The sequence below is a fragment of the Rhinichthys klamathensis genome, unplaced genomic scaffold (genome assembly GCF_029890125.1).
Source record: "Rhinichthys klamathensis goyatoka isolate OS25496 unplaced genomic scaffold, OSU_Roscu_1.1 h1tg000050l_1, whole genome shotgun sequence".
Taxonomy (NCBI): Eukaryota; Metazoa; Chordata; class Actinopteri; order Cypriniformes; family Leuciscidae; genus Rhinichthys; species Rhinichthys klamathensis.
In genome coordinates this window covers 1,871,196-1,886,711 of record NW_026606596.1, presented here as the reverse complement: position 1 = coordinate 1,886,711, position 15,516 = coordinate 1,871,196, and positions in this window count along the sequence as shown.

Genomic DNA, 15,516 nt, shown 5'->3' with positions numbered 1-15,516 from the left:
TTGCAGTGTAATGACACAATATACCCCAAAAAATTAAAAATAACAACAAATCCTGTCAAAGCAACAAAACCAATCATTTAAAAGCTACCAGTGTATTTAAGCTTTACAACATTAAATGTAGTCCAAAAAAATTTGGGGAAAATGAGCCAGCTTGAAATTATTCAGATTGTTAACCATTACTCTCATTTTGTATAATTACAAATACTTCTAATTAAATTATTTAATGAATATTAATGAAATATTCCTATGCCTGTGATGTTTTTATCTGAACATTTTTAAAAATTTGCTCAAAATTAATCGTTATTTATTTCAGGCAAGTTTTGAAATAGCCTATAGAAATATCATTTTACGTTTAGGTGAAAATATTTAAGAGTAAGCCGAGACACTGTCCTTCTGAATATCATTTGTTTTGGCTCAACAGCAACCAGACATTCTGAGATCTATCATCAGTGATTTATCATAATGCCAAGTTGTCTGTTAGAACAGATGAACATTTTGGACAGTGAAGTCTCTAAGCATTTGTGCCATTTATTCATATGGGAATACCATCAAAATAGTACAAATGAAATGTGTCCAGACACTGAGATGATTTTTGTCTCTTCTGAGCCTTTCTGCTCTTGATCAAACCAGTGAAGCTGAGTCATTGATCTGGGTTTGAAGCATTAGGTGTGAAGAAGATAACTCTAAAATCCTTCCCGCAATTTGTCAGATTAACAGGTTCAAACATCACAGAGCAAGACTAGCAGCAGCCAAAGACATCTCTCTGTGAGAATTGTGTCATCTCGGGGATCTGAAGGAAATACAAATCAAAGATCTGGAGCCATAAAGCAAATTTCACATAATTTCTCAACAGCTAAAATCTTCACCACCTGTTATGTTTAAACTCCTCTGGAAAAAACTCCTCTTCAGCCCAAATTGAAAATCTGTTTCTGTTTATCCTTTTTCCTTTTCCTTTTTAATATTTCTGTTTCACAGATAAATCATTTTAAAATTAAATAAAAAAATAGAATTATTTTAAATAGGCCTAATTTGGTACCTCCCATAGGGCATGGGAGGTGGGTGTGCTAACAAGGATGCAGTGTTGCCAATTTTAGCGACTTTCACACCACTTTAGCGACTTTTTTTCTTTAAAAAAGTGACTAGCGACCAAACTAGTGACTTTTTGAACTGCTAGTTAACATGTAGTCAGTCTCATCTGTAGTCTGTATCATATTCTTTCTGTTGTCTGACAGAAAATATGTAAATGAGTACAGCTTTATTGTTGTTACTTTCCTTCGAAAATAGTTGGCAACACTGCAAGGACATAAAAGGCTACAGTCAGTTGCAAGTGCGCCTCTTGAGGCTTGGAGGGTAAGCACAGCTCTTTACTAGCTGGCCTTTATTACAAGGGCACATATAAGCGAAAACAGTAGCAAACAAATCCTAAATAATTCATTAAATTAAAAACGTGCACCAAATAAGTTAAACAAATCAAAAGTTTTTTATTAGTTATTACATTACAGTCAATGGAGCCAAGCCAAAGAACAAACCTGTGTTTTCTCAGTTCAGAAATAGTTAATTGTTTTTCCTTCCAGTGCTGCTGGAGACTCTCTATCCTATTTCAAAATTTCCTCTGGCTAAAATTGTTTAGAATAACTCAGGGTGAATAAATCATATAATGTCTATACTGTGCTACCCCTGTAGATGCCTTGCTTTGGAAAAATACGGCAGTGCGAGGTATGGTGATGGGGAAACAAACAGTTGAATTAGCTTTTTGATGTTTCTATATGAGCCACTTTGTGGATGCTGGGTATACTGCTACCTCCAGGCAACATAAATATCTTGGTATTCACACATCTCAATATAAATACTCATGAGCTTATACCTGAGAGATGTAAAAATGAGAAAAAGAGGAGGGTTATCAAAATGAGAACAGTGACCAAATCTAATACCAACTTCTTGGTTTCAGTCTTTCCAAACAAATACCAAGATCTTTAGTGTATTCTCACCTTATGTTCTTGATTTGGATCATTAAAGCATGAGAGCAGATAATGGTACTCCGAATTATTACAAAATGAGATAATCTTACAGAATGGCAGTATTGATTTGCTGGGCCAGACACAATAAATGAAATATATCCTGTTCTTCATTAATGCAGGTAGGAGAGTTTGTCTTTTGCCTTGTACAACGGAAAGGCTTTATCAGGCCTCTGTATTCATGGCAGCTGTTTTTTTTTTTTAACCGTATTTCTGTTAGCCACACAAAAACCGGATAATTAAAATTGATTGGATTTTGCTCTTAAAGAGGCCATGGCCAGACACTGCTTGTTGTAGTGATTAGCATTCTTGGACCCTATTTGTATAGGGACAAGAGATAAAACCGCCACTAATAATGCAGTTAGAAAGATATTTTTATTGTGCATATGCATTGGTACTTACCGCTTTCTGCTTTTCACTGCTGGGGCCATGGCAAAAAAATAATTCATAATTATATTACAATAAATCATTTAATTGCAAGTTTGTGCAATCAAAATTGAATGTTAAGAGACACATGCATGCAAAATAATGTAAAGAAAAAGGCATTTCTATTAATTTGTCCTTGCAGGCTGCATGCAAACACAAACAAATACAGCATGACTATTGTAATCCAATACAGCAATACAATTGCTTTTAGTGAATCAAAAACATTGCACAAACAGCGTAGTTGAGTTCACGCACAAACGACTAGTGAGCTTGTTCTTTGAGTCGCTTTAATACCTTTTTCGAATCATCCTTAAAAGGATAGTTCATCCAAAAATGTTATTTCTATCCCCATTTACTCACCCTCAAGTTGTTCCAAACCTGTATGAGTTTCTTTCTTCTGCTGAACACAAAATAAGACATTTTAAATAATGTTGGTAACCAGACAGTTGATAGTTTACACTTCCATAGTATTTTTTTCTTCATTGTCTGTGGCTACCGTCAACTGTCTGGTAACCAACATTCTTCAAAATATCTTCCTTTGTGTTCAGCAGAAGAAAGAAACTCATACCGGTTGGGAGCAACTTGAGGGTGAGTACATTATGACAACATTTACATTTTTGGGTGAACTATCTGTGCTTTTTTCAAAACAATTCATACAAACAGCACCACACAGTGGATTACCTGCAAAACCCTGTAACTTGCTCAAAATCCTTAGTTCATCTCTCAAATTAAGTATTTATTTCAATGAACATATCAGTGCCATCAAAATGACAAGTACTTGTGTCATTGTTCACATGCAAGATAATCAAAATGCTCAGTCATGTTGTCAATATAATAGTGTACTATGTCAGCATTTTCAGATGTAAACTATGGATACGATTTTGATGACAATGATTAAAAATGCACAAGACTTTACTGTATATGTATGGCATATATAAGTTTGAACAGTACAAATTTACACATTACTCTATGTGTGATATTGATTGCAAGAGACTGGACAGGATTCACTGCGACTGACAATGTCACTGCGATATAAAGAAAAATATACACACACACACATACTCTCTATATATGTACGTGTACGTGTGTGTATATATACACTCACCGGCCACTTTATTAGGTACACCTGTCCAACTGCTCGTTAACACTTAATTTCTAAGCAGCCAATCACATGGCGGCAACTCAGTGCATTTAGGCATGTAGACATGGTCAAGACAATCTCCTGCAGTTCAAACCGAGCATCAGTATGGGGAAGAAAGGTGATTTGAGTGACTTTGAACGTGGCATGATTGTTGGTGCCAGAAGGGCTGGTCTGAGTATTTCAGAAACTGCTAATCTACTGGGATTTTCACGCACAACCATCTCTAGGGTTTACAGAGAATGGTCCGAAAAAGAAAAAACATCCAGTGAGCGGCAGTTCTGTGGGCGGAAATGCCTTGTTGATGCCAGAGGTCAGAGGAGAATGGCCAGACTGGTTCGAGCTGATAGAAGGGCAACAGTGACTGAAATAACCACTCGTTACAACCGAGGTATGCAGCAAAGCATTTGTGAAAACACAACACGCACAACCTTGAGGCGGATGGGCTACAACAGCAGAAGACTCCACCGGGTACCACTCATCTCCACTACAAATAGGAAAAAGAGGCTACAATTTGCAAGAGCTCACCAAAATTGAACAGTTGAAGACTGGAAAAATGTTGCCTGGTCTGATGAGTCTCGATTTCTGTTGAGACATTCAGATGTTAGAGTCAGAATTTGGCGTAAACAGAATGAGAACATGGAACCATCATGCCTTGTTACCACTGTGCAGGCTGGTGGTGGTGGTGGTGTAATGGTGTGGGGGATGTTTTCCTGGCACACTTTAGGCCCCTTAGTGCCAATTGGGCATTGTTTAAATGCCACGGCCTACCTGAGCATTGTTTCTGACCATGTCCATCCCTTTATGGCCACCATGTACCCATCCTCTGATGGCTACTTCCACCATGTCACAAAGCTCTAATCATTTCAAATTGGTTTCTTGAACATGACAATGAGTTCACTGTACTAAAATGGCCTCCACAGTCACCAGATCTCAACCCAATAGAGCATCTTTGGGATGTGGTGGAACGGGAGATTCGCATCATGGATGTGCAGCCGACAAATCTGCGGCAACTGTGTGATGCCATCATGTCAATATGGACCAAACTCCCTGAGGAATGCTTCCAGCACCTTCTTGAATCTATGCCACGAAGAATTGAGGCAGTTCTGAAGGCAAAAGGGGGTCCAACCCGTTACTAGCATGGGGTACCTAATAAAGTGGCCGGTGAGTGTATATATATATATATATATATATATATATATATATATACACACACACACACATACTCTATGTATGTACGTGTGCGTCTGTTTGTGTGTTACATTATGTCTCGATAAAGTGTATTTACTGTATAATGTAAAATGTAAGTGGACTACTATAATATCATTACAGTAAGTATTTAGTATGACAGTATAGTGAATATTGACTGATTACATACCTGTTCTACTAACGTTTGAATGACTGAGGACACGGTTGTTCTCCCAACGTTCTCGACCCGCTTCGGCCATACTGTCATGATTGAGAACATGGTCCACAATAGTGGCTCTTATTTCATCAGAAACTCTACAATCTTGGCCTCTTCTACCTCTTCCTCTGTTTTGCCTCCTTACCCTTCTACCACGCATCTTTACTCGTCTTCTTCTTCCCGCCTGTTGACCCTGTTTCTTTCCTTGTTCTTTCATTGTCAGAGTGTGTAACACTGTGTTGTGCTCTATGCTTGCCAAATGAAGCTTCATGAGATGCATGAGCTATTTTAGAGAACTGGTTGATCATTGGTTTATCAATGCTCTACATTCGCCTTCATTAGTGAAAATCAAAATTCAACTCTGCAATTTATCAATTCAGGGCACATTTACAAAAAACTGTAATATAAATGTATAGAAAATATGCGTGACAGTTTATGACAACTAGTTCAACCATTTTGCATTTAAGGACTCATGCAAGGAACAAAACTATATTTTGATCAACATGACGCAATTGATAACGTAGGAAGCAGAAGACAATTGTCAATTGCATGAATGTATGAAAGCGTTTGCAATTTGTACAAAAGAATGATAAACTGATTTTATAATGTGCATAAGTGAGATTATGTGGAGGTAATTTTGAGAATTTCAGTTGTGATCTGAGAAATGCACCAAAGCGACTGAGAAAAACTGGAAACAAAACCATACCTCAACAACTGCAGTCCAGTTTACGAACAGGATGGATGGATGGATGGATGGATGGATGGATGGATAGACAGAAATATTTCAGTTAAACAAGCTTTTTGGTCTTGCATAATTGCTCATTTCTCTATTCTTGCTTGCACAAAATGTGCTTACCAAACAAACAAATGCTGGTTTCCCTGTGATTTCATTATCCAAAGAGTGGCATTTCAAATTGGCAGAATCTCACCAACCTTAATTCATAAAGTTGCCTGCCATTTGCAGGCTTTTTTCATTAGCATATGGTTAATAAATGCAACATGTCCCTGTATGGCAGCAGAGTATGTTCCTCTCTGTGGTAGCATGCATTTGTCTGGCTCTTTCAGTTTGAATGGATTGTAAGCCTGGCTTTTCTCCGTGCTGACTTCACACTGCCGAGCTTGATCTGTCACACAGAAGCCACAACAGTGGAAAAACTCTCTTGGAGATCTGAACTGTCATTGCTCAGGGCACCTGCTTGCTTATTTTGAATGAACAAATGTGAGAGAGGTTGAAGGTAGACTGTCACTTCAACAATGGGGACTCAAATCCGAAATGTCCAGAACAAAATAAATGAAGAAAATAGGTGGATGGGGGAGGGGGGAAAAACACCTCGTGTTACCTAGGCTACGGGTCTCTGGAGATGTTGTGATGAGCGCCCGTCACATTGCAGCCCTGGGAATAAATATGTCATTAGCATGTGGATTGGTTGGGCATTTCAGTTGTTTCCCATCAATGACCTCACATTTTGGACACAAAGTATTGTTTTAGGCTTAAATAGACATGCATAGAAATACGTCTATAAACGGATCAGGGTTCAGCGTTCCCATTAGCAATGGTTATCATTCTATATGTGCGCTGTCAATCACAGATCGGTGTGTTGTGTTTGTTTGTTATTGGACAGTGTGTGGACAAATTAAGAAACTCGGAGGGCAATAGAGAGCAGCATTCCTGCTGAATGCTGGACAGATTCCTTAGAAGGCTGTTGGCAGCACTGGAGTGGGATAAAACAAAATCACCTCAGGAGCAGCTTGATAGTCTTTGATGGCCTTAAGAAACCTTACCGAGAAGGATGATATTCAGGGGTTCAGGGCTGTTAATGAAAAGGATTTGCGAATTACACACTATCCAAATGGAGTGACTTTTCAATGAGGGTTTGCATCCCTATAAAAAAAGTTGAAAGACTTTGAAATCTTTCTGTGTGTGTGTTTCTCACTCTCTCTTCAAATCCCTAGCAACAACAAACACAAGCTCAGAGCTCAAAAGGTATAGAAACATTGCATCTCCAGTCTCCTTTCCACTTGACTCAAGAAATCCACTCTTTGAGGTAAACATATTGAACTCAAAAGTGGTCCACTTTTTTTGTTGCATAAATTTACATCAGAGACCCAATTATATTGTCAATATATTTACATTTTTACTCCTTCCCTAATAGTGTTTTTCAAAAGTCACTGATTATAAAAAAAGAAAAGAAATTATTATGGGATGAATTTCGGAAATTATGGAGCACCTAAAGGGACATGGTGAAGAAAACGGGAAATTTATTTGGCAATGCTTTTGCATTCTCTCGCAAATGTTTTGCATTCCCCCGATAAACTTTGCATTCACTGTTACACTTAATTAATTTCTCACACTTAATTTTTTGTTTTGTTGATCAGGTGGCTGTGAATTTTTCAGTGAAGATGCCAGAGATGCCATATATCAAAGTGGTTATTGCTTCTCAATCACTGTCTTATATTCATGTTAATCACAGACTACAAATGATTTTTCAGTGGCAAATTGTTTAATTTGTGGACTAAGTCCTTATTTGGGAAACCAGCTCCATCTAACTGTGATATTTTGTTTCTTTTAGCCTGGGAATCCCAAACGCCTGACAATCGGCCTGACATTGATGGCCATTAAGGGCCCCAGCGTTCTTCAAATAATTCAAATTCTGGACTGGCAGGACGACATAGACCACTGCATCATGGTCATGGAGTGGCCCTTGCCTTGCATGGACATGTTTAGTTTTATGGAGCTCCACGGAGGAAACCTCAATGAGGGGACAGCACAACATGTTATGTGGCAGGTCATTCACGCCGCTAATGTTTGCTGTGAGTGCGGTGTCTTCCATTAGGACATCAAACTGGAGAACCTGCTGGTGAACCATGCAGGACACCATTAAGTTTCATTTGATTGACTTCGGCTGTGGTGCGCACATGAAGAAATCAGCCTTCAAAGTCTTCAGTGGTATGTGTTCTATTAACTGTTAAGTTAATTAGCTCACTAGAAACTCACCCTATATATATAGTCAACATGCTATTGAAATGTATTAGGCAAGGCAAGTTTATTTATATAGCACATTTCATACACTATGGCAATTCAAAGTGCTTTACAGAAAGGAATTAAAATAAAAGCAAAATAAAAGCAAAGAAAGTTAAAACAGTTATAAAAGAAATTAAAAGAGATATATGGTACAGTCATAAAATTAATTAAAAGAGTAAAAAGATGATACATAGATAAACTTCTCATCTGGCAAAACACCGGTTGTATCGGTGGGAGTTGTATCATATTTTTAACAACTCCCAGTTTTACTCTGAGATCCAAAGAAGGACTATTAAACATCAGTCAACATCTCTTTCCTCCAGGCACAGAAGGTTACTGTCAACCTGAGGCTGAAAACAATGGCAAGCAGGCCCGGATTGGCCATCTGGCAATTCTGGCACATGCCAGAAGGGCCGGTGTGATTTTCTATTGTTTTGGGCCGAGCTGACCACGTTGCTGCACCTTTATCGCAAAAAAGTTTTTACGCTCGCATGAGGTGGTTTTTCAGGCAATTCGAAAAAGGAATATTTCGCAAAACTGCAATGGAAACAGTTTTTGCGCATTTACAGTCACCTGAAGACGCGGTGTGTTTGGGGTCCGTGATATACGCAAATAATAGGCTAATAAATATCATCATTATTATAACAGTTATTAGGCTCCATATTTAGAAGACGCTTTTATCCAAAAAAAGGAACAAAGTCAAATGTCATTCATAATGGTTAGACAATAATAATACAGGGCTAAGATTATCACAAATAAACACAAGATTTTGACGCATATCCAAGTGTTTGCTGAGCGCGCATGGCACGGAGGCGCGGCCGCGAACACTTGCTTTTTCCTATCAACAGTAGAAACAACTTAAAATAGGCCTACTCTATAATTTCTGGTCATACAGAAAATAATAATACATTATTCGCCACTATGATTTTATTTGTGTAAACTCACAATAACAAGAAAACGTTGTGCTTTTGTAAAATAAAATAAAACAATCATGCGTGCTTTCATGATCTCCGTGAACTGGAGCGCGAGAACTGAAACAAAGTATAGCCTAGGCTAAAGCTTGAAGTGTCCACTTTAAAACGAACAAATTCGAATCGAAAGCTAATACATTCTGATGATGTAATCCTTATGACAGGTGTATTTCTCTCTAAAGGTGCATTCGCGCGGCGCGCCTCAGCGGAGATGGAGATATGTTTTTAGCCGACACTGATTTAGAAAACAATAGTTTATTAATAAACAATTAAAATGCCTCGTTATTTTTCAGACAGATTTATTATCATTAGCCTATAACTCACCTAAATCACCTTGTGTTTCCAGAGACATAAATATGGCTCTTCTCATTCAGCACTGCGGGAAAAATATAATTTCCAGGTTCTAATTTGTCCTTAGAAAACCATTAAAATCTACATTTTTTTCGTATTAAGTTGTGAATATTTTAAATGTTTAATAAAGGGGCAAAAAGTCAAAGAAACATCTGAAATTTAGTCGATATATTATTATTTTTGCACAGCATTTGTGTACAGTTCAAATTTAAAAAAAAATTGCTGGTTAACTTTGCATTTTAAATAAAAAAAATCACCGTTCATTTTTCGTTTTGCAATACGGGTTTAAAAAGGAAAAACGAATGGACACAAATGTACACTGACCGTTTGGACAAAGTTCTTTATTAAATTCATAAAATAAACAATTATTAGGCTTCAGGAATACTGGATTCTAAACCTCAAAGAAATGCCACAATCAAGACCTCGGGGCAGAAATGAGAGAGAAACACCCAGAAACTCCTTAGCAGTATGCGTCTTTCCCTGCCATTAATGCTTGGATAACACACCACGTCTCATTCCATTAATAATAACAATAATGTCTAGTGTGGTGGTGGCTGATAGACCCGTTGCCATGATGTTTAAATGACTTATCGCGAGAGAAAAAAAAGGACGTTGTATCGCATAACATCAGTTAATGGAAACGCCGTCATTTCGCAATAGTTTTTTATCGACATTTAGAAAAAATCGCAAAAGTTTTGCGCAAATCTGTAATGGAAACGCGCCTAAATTGCTGCCTTGAATGGTGTGTCTCAGTGGGAAAAATGTTCAGATTCTGGGGACGTTTTTTAACGTCATCAATTAGTTGGGCCGGTGAAAACCACAAATGCCAGGGCCGAATTTTGGTCCCAGTCCGGCCCTGATGGCAAGTACCATGCAAAATCGATGACAGTATGGTCACTAGGGATCCTCCTGTTCATACTGGTGTGCAGAGGTTATCCCACAGCCGACAACCTGTTCATGATCTATGCAAAACATCTGGACCAGTCCTGTTCTGTCACGAGGTGACATCTTCATCAATGAACAAAGGACAATTTAAATTCTAAATCATACAAAAAAGACCAATAGCTTCAAAGAGAGCAGGTGTAAAGTATAAGCTAATAATCAGATGTCTTTGCATCTGTAAGCATTGCTTGTTTTGGGATATGTAAATAATAGTTATTTGTATAGTATATATACACTCACCTAAAGGATTATTAGGAACACCTGTTCAATTTCTCATTAATGCAATTATCTAATCAACCAATCACATGGCAGTTGCTTCAATGCATTTAGGGGTGTGGTCCTGGTCAAGACAATCTCCTGAACTCCAAACTAAATGTCAGAATGGGAAAGAAAGGTGATTTAAGCAATTTTGAGCGTGGCATGGTTGTTGGTGCCAGACGGGCCGGTCTAAGTATTTCACAATCTGCTCAGTTACTGGGATTTTCACGCACAACCATTTCTAAGGTTTACAAAGAATGGTGTGAAAAGGGAAAAACATCCAGTATGCGGCAGTCCTGTGGGCGAAAATGCCTTGTTGATGCTAGAGGTCAGAGGAGAATAGGCCGACTGATTCAAGCTGATAGAAGAACAACTTTGACTGAAATAACCACTCGTTACAACCGAGGTATTCAGCAAAGCATTTGTGAAGCCACAACACGCACAACCTTGAGGCGGATGGGCTACAACAGCAGAAGACTCCATCGGGTACCACTCATCTCCACTACAAATAGGAAAAAGAGGCTACAATTTGCAAGAGCTCACCAAAATTGGACAGTTGAAGACTGGAAAAATGTTGCCTGGTCTGATGAGTCTCGATTTTTGTTGAGACATTCAGATGGTAGAGTCAGAATTTGGTGTAAACAGAATGAGAACATGGATCCATCATGCCTTGTCACCACTGTGCAGGCTGGTGGTGGTGGTGTAATGGTGTGGTGGATGTTTTCTTGGCACACTTTAGGCCCCTTAGTGCCAATTGGGCATCGTTTAAATGCCACGGCCTACCTGAGCATTGTTTCTGACCAGGCCCTTAGAAGTCGCCCTTAGAAGTCCCCCCCCCCCCCCCCCCCTACTTCCAGCAGGATAATGCACCATGTCACAAAGCTTGAATCATTTCAAATTGGTTTCTTGAACATGACAATGAGTCCAAAATGGCCTAAAATGGCCCCCACAGTCACCAGATCTCAACTCAATAGAGCATCTTTGGGATGTGGTGGAACGGGAGCTTCGTGCCCTGGATGTGCATCCCACAAATCTCCATCAACTGCAAGATGCTATCCTATCAATATGGGCCAACATTTCTAAAGAATGCTTTCAGCACCTTGTTGAATCAATGCCAGGTAGAATTAAGGCAGTTCTGAAGGCGAAAGGGGGTCAAACACAGTATTAGTATGGTGTTCCTATAATCCTTTAGGTGAGTGTATGTACTGTATATATGTATATGTGACATTAAAAAAAATGACATTATATATATATATATATATATATATATATATATATATATATATATTAAGAACATTTGTAAGACATTTTGTAAGAAAATGTAAACGAAAATTGTAAAAAAAAAAAAAAAAAAAAAAAAAAGAGTCTAATAAATGTATATCTTTATATTGCACTGTTGCACTAGTTTCATAGTACATTGCCCTGATATAGTCACCCTTGAGGCTCCTGCAAAAGTCATTTCTGTTTCTTCTGAACCCACTACGGCCCCAGAGCTCCCTGTCACGAACTCGGGCCAAAAATCTACTGTCATCTGCCATCCCTCACACTTCAAAAGGAATACAATTAATGAAAAGATCCGAGATATTTAAAAACTATATATCAGACACTGTTAATGTGTTTACCTTGAGATCAATGCCCCGGAATTTGGCATGTTTTCTCTCATTTCTGTCCCGTTGTTCATGTGTACCAAGTTTTGTGAAGTCTGTACATTGCATTCACAAGATAGAGGCCAATTAGTAATTATGGGCCACACCAAAAAATATATCGGCCTACATCTCCATAACCATTAAATTAATCAAAAATTGTAACTTATTAAAAAATCTAAACTTTTGCATACCTAAATTTGTGAGTGTCAGACAAATGGTCTAGGACAAGTTTGAAAAAAATATTAAAAATAAAGTATAGGCTAATACTGGAATGCAGAAATACAACACAAAAAACTGTCATGATACTTAAGACAGCAAGAATAATTGTTGGGCTGCAGGTGCTTCTGAGCTGCTGTCAGGTTATATGAGAATGTGCTTTATGATTGCTTATGCTTGCAGTTAAACACATACAATTTTATTTTATCAGTCATACCACAACAGTAAGCTGACTTCGGAGTAAACTAGAAAGATGGAATATCAGTATGTTGTCACAGCACATATCTTGCACTCTATAAATGTTCATATATTCCTACAACAAACTGACCCCTAGTATAATACCCCAAAATACTAAGCTTACAGAGCAGTATCCTGTAAGCTTTCCCATCAGAGTATTTTCTAACATTTTAAAAGATTATTTACGATAAATATATTATACTATGAAAATGTATATGCCATTTATCTATTACATTTACTTTCTGTTACAAAATATTTATTTTTCAAATAAATGAGGTTCTTTTGAATTGTCTCTTCATTGTTTCATGTAAAATTGTCATGTTGGGATGTGGCTGTAATTATCACACAGCAAGGGAAATTCAATAACAAAGTCTTTAATAACATAACTAATCTTGGAAAGTGATGGAGCCAGTGGTGGAACCAGGAGATTTGGAGATCCAGGCAGAACCAAGGAGACACTGAGACCGGGCGACATCGCAGGCCCTGGGGGTCAAGGCAGAGCCACGGTGATGAGTGACCGAGGTGGAGCCAGGGTGCCAGAGGACTTAGGCACAGCCGGTGGGACCGAGGACCAAGGCGGACGACATCCCGTTAGAGCCATGAGGACGACAGTCCCAGGTGGCGCCAAGGGGGGGAGGAGCCACGGTGGAGCCGACAGGTCTACGGGCCGAGGTAGAGTGACCGAGAAGACAGGGGATCCATGTGCCAAGGCAGAGCTGGCGACCTGAAGACCCGAGGTGGATCAGCGCAGCAGAGTGGAGAAAACAGAGGAGATGCCGAGGAACTGAAGGGAGGTAGATGATGCGGAGCCAAAGAACTAGCTGTCTTGGGTAGAAGAGGCCGGAGAGGGAGGCTGGGTCCACCGAAAATGCAGGAGACTTGGAGCTGGGCGGGACCACAGGAGACTTGGAGCAGGTGGGACCAGTGGAGACAGGAGACCACAGGGAATATCCTCTTCTACTTCCTTATCAAGTAATACAGTGACCATATGCGGCTCACTCTCAGTGTAGGCAGGGCTTCCCTCCATGTCCTCATACTCCATGAGCACACCCACTGGGAAGGACGATGTTGCTGGCTCACGCACCTGGTCAGACTCTTCGTTGGGATCAGGTTCTGAGGTGATGATAGGCTCAGCCGTCCGCTCTGTCCGTAGTGGATCCTGGTGTTTCGTCTGTGAGGGGTGTGTGAGTTGGCTGGCCTGGCTCTGTGTCCGGAGGGGGCCTTGTAATGTTCTCCTCAGCTGGGCAGATGGTAAACAGAGACCTGCAGTTCATCAGCACCCACTCCATAAACGTGGCAAATGTCCCTCAAGGACCATCACCGGGCAGACATGCCTTAGTTCGCCCATGGAAAAAAGTCTAGTGCCTGGTCTATTAAGTCTCTCGTGTGGTCCTTGAGGGTTCGTTGATCCTGCTCCAGGCTAAGCAAGTGGACTGCTGTCATGTCCATTTTGGTTTTCTTAAGGTTCAGTGTTCTGTCAAACGTGGCTGTAATAATCGTACTGTGCAGGAAATTCAATAAAGTCTTGAATATCAAAACTACCTGGACATACAATGCTCAGAGAACACAAAGTATAATATAAACAAGACCGAGCGAAGGAATCTAATCTTAAATACAGAGGGTAAGATAATTAACTGGAACAGAAGCATGTGTGTAAATAATCAGATACCATGCAAACAAACAAACAAACAAACAAGCAAAGGGAACACCGGCAAATAGGAACAGAACAGAACCAAATAAAACACAATAAAACTAAACACATCTATGGCTATTACTGTTTTTACTTTATTTTTGATCAAATAAAGCAGCCTTTGTGAGACTTCTTTCAAAAATATTCAGGTATTATACAAATTGGAGATTGCAGATTTGAATTGTAACCAATTGTTACTACTAAAATATGTGGAATTATGGGAAGTGCTTTTAACATTTAGTAAAGAACAAAATGTTCAAAACAGCTGCTACAATTTTGCTACAGTGCTAAGTTGAGATCCAGGTGACTAACTCAGAGACCCTTCTAAATAATAGCAAACTACAGCTGAATTAGGCTCTAATTTCAGATAAAGTTCACCAGATGCCTCAGGACAAAAACATTAATGCTATTAGTAGTGTCACTCACCCACTTTACAAGTATGAACACCCCCTCTCAGCAGGCGTCTCTGAGGGGATTTTACTTAATTAAAGATTGATCCATCACAGACAAAGTCTGGAGAGTGGCTTCAAATTCATTTCTAATGACATGCAGAATAGCCAACTGGAAATGTAAATCGATAGTTTACAGAGAAAAAATAAGAGTAAGACATTAAGTAATTTAAGAGATGTGATCAAAGATGGCTTAAAAAGGGTTAAATGGTTCCTGAAATTAGCAGAGACATGTTAGTTTGATGATCAGAGGAAGGTGAGTCAAACAAAAATAATGCCAACATTTCTGTGAACGGCACTTTTGCAAGCTCTTAATTTGAAGGATAAAAAAAAAAAATCCCATTCCCAGAATGAATCCTTTGATACTCCTCCCCATTAAATGGATGGCAAATTCAGGTGTGATGGCAAGATAAGCTTTTGTCATGAGCCAGGGTTATATGAGGTATCTGTATTCTGGAGGTGGTTTTATTTCCAATGTTTGGATTCTCGTGGTACGAGTGGGTGGAGACAGAAGATGAAACATATTTCCCACTGTCTGGAGCTCAATATGAGACACGAGTGAGCAGCTAATAAAATTTACTCCAAGCACAGCCAGGAGAGTGACCAGCTACTGTAATAAGACAATTTTGAATTAAATGCATCTGCAGAATTTTCACTCCAAACACTAAAAAAGCATGATGGTATTTTAAAATTCATAAATTAAAGTCACCACAGCTTAAGAGGAAATAGCCATTTTGCGACGCATTTAAA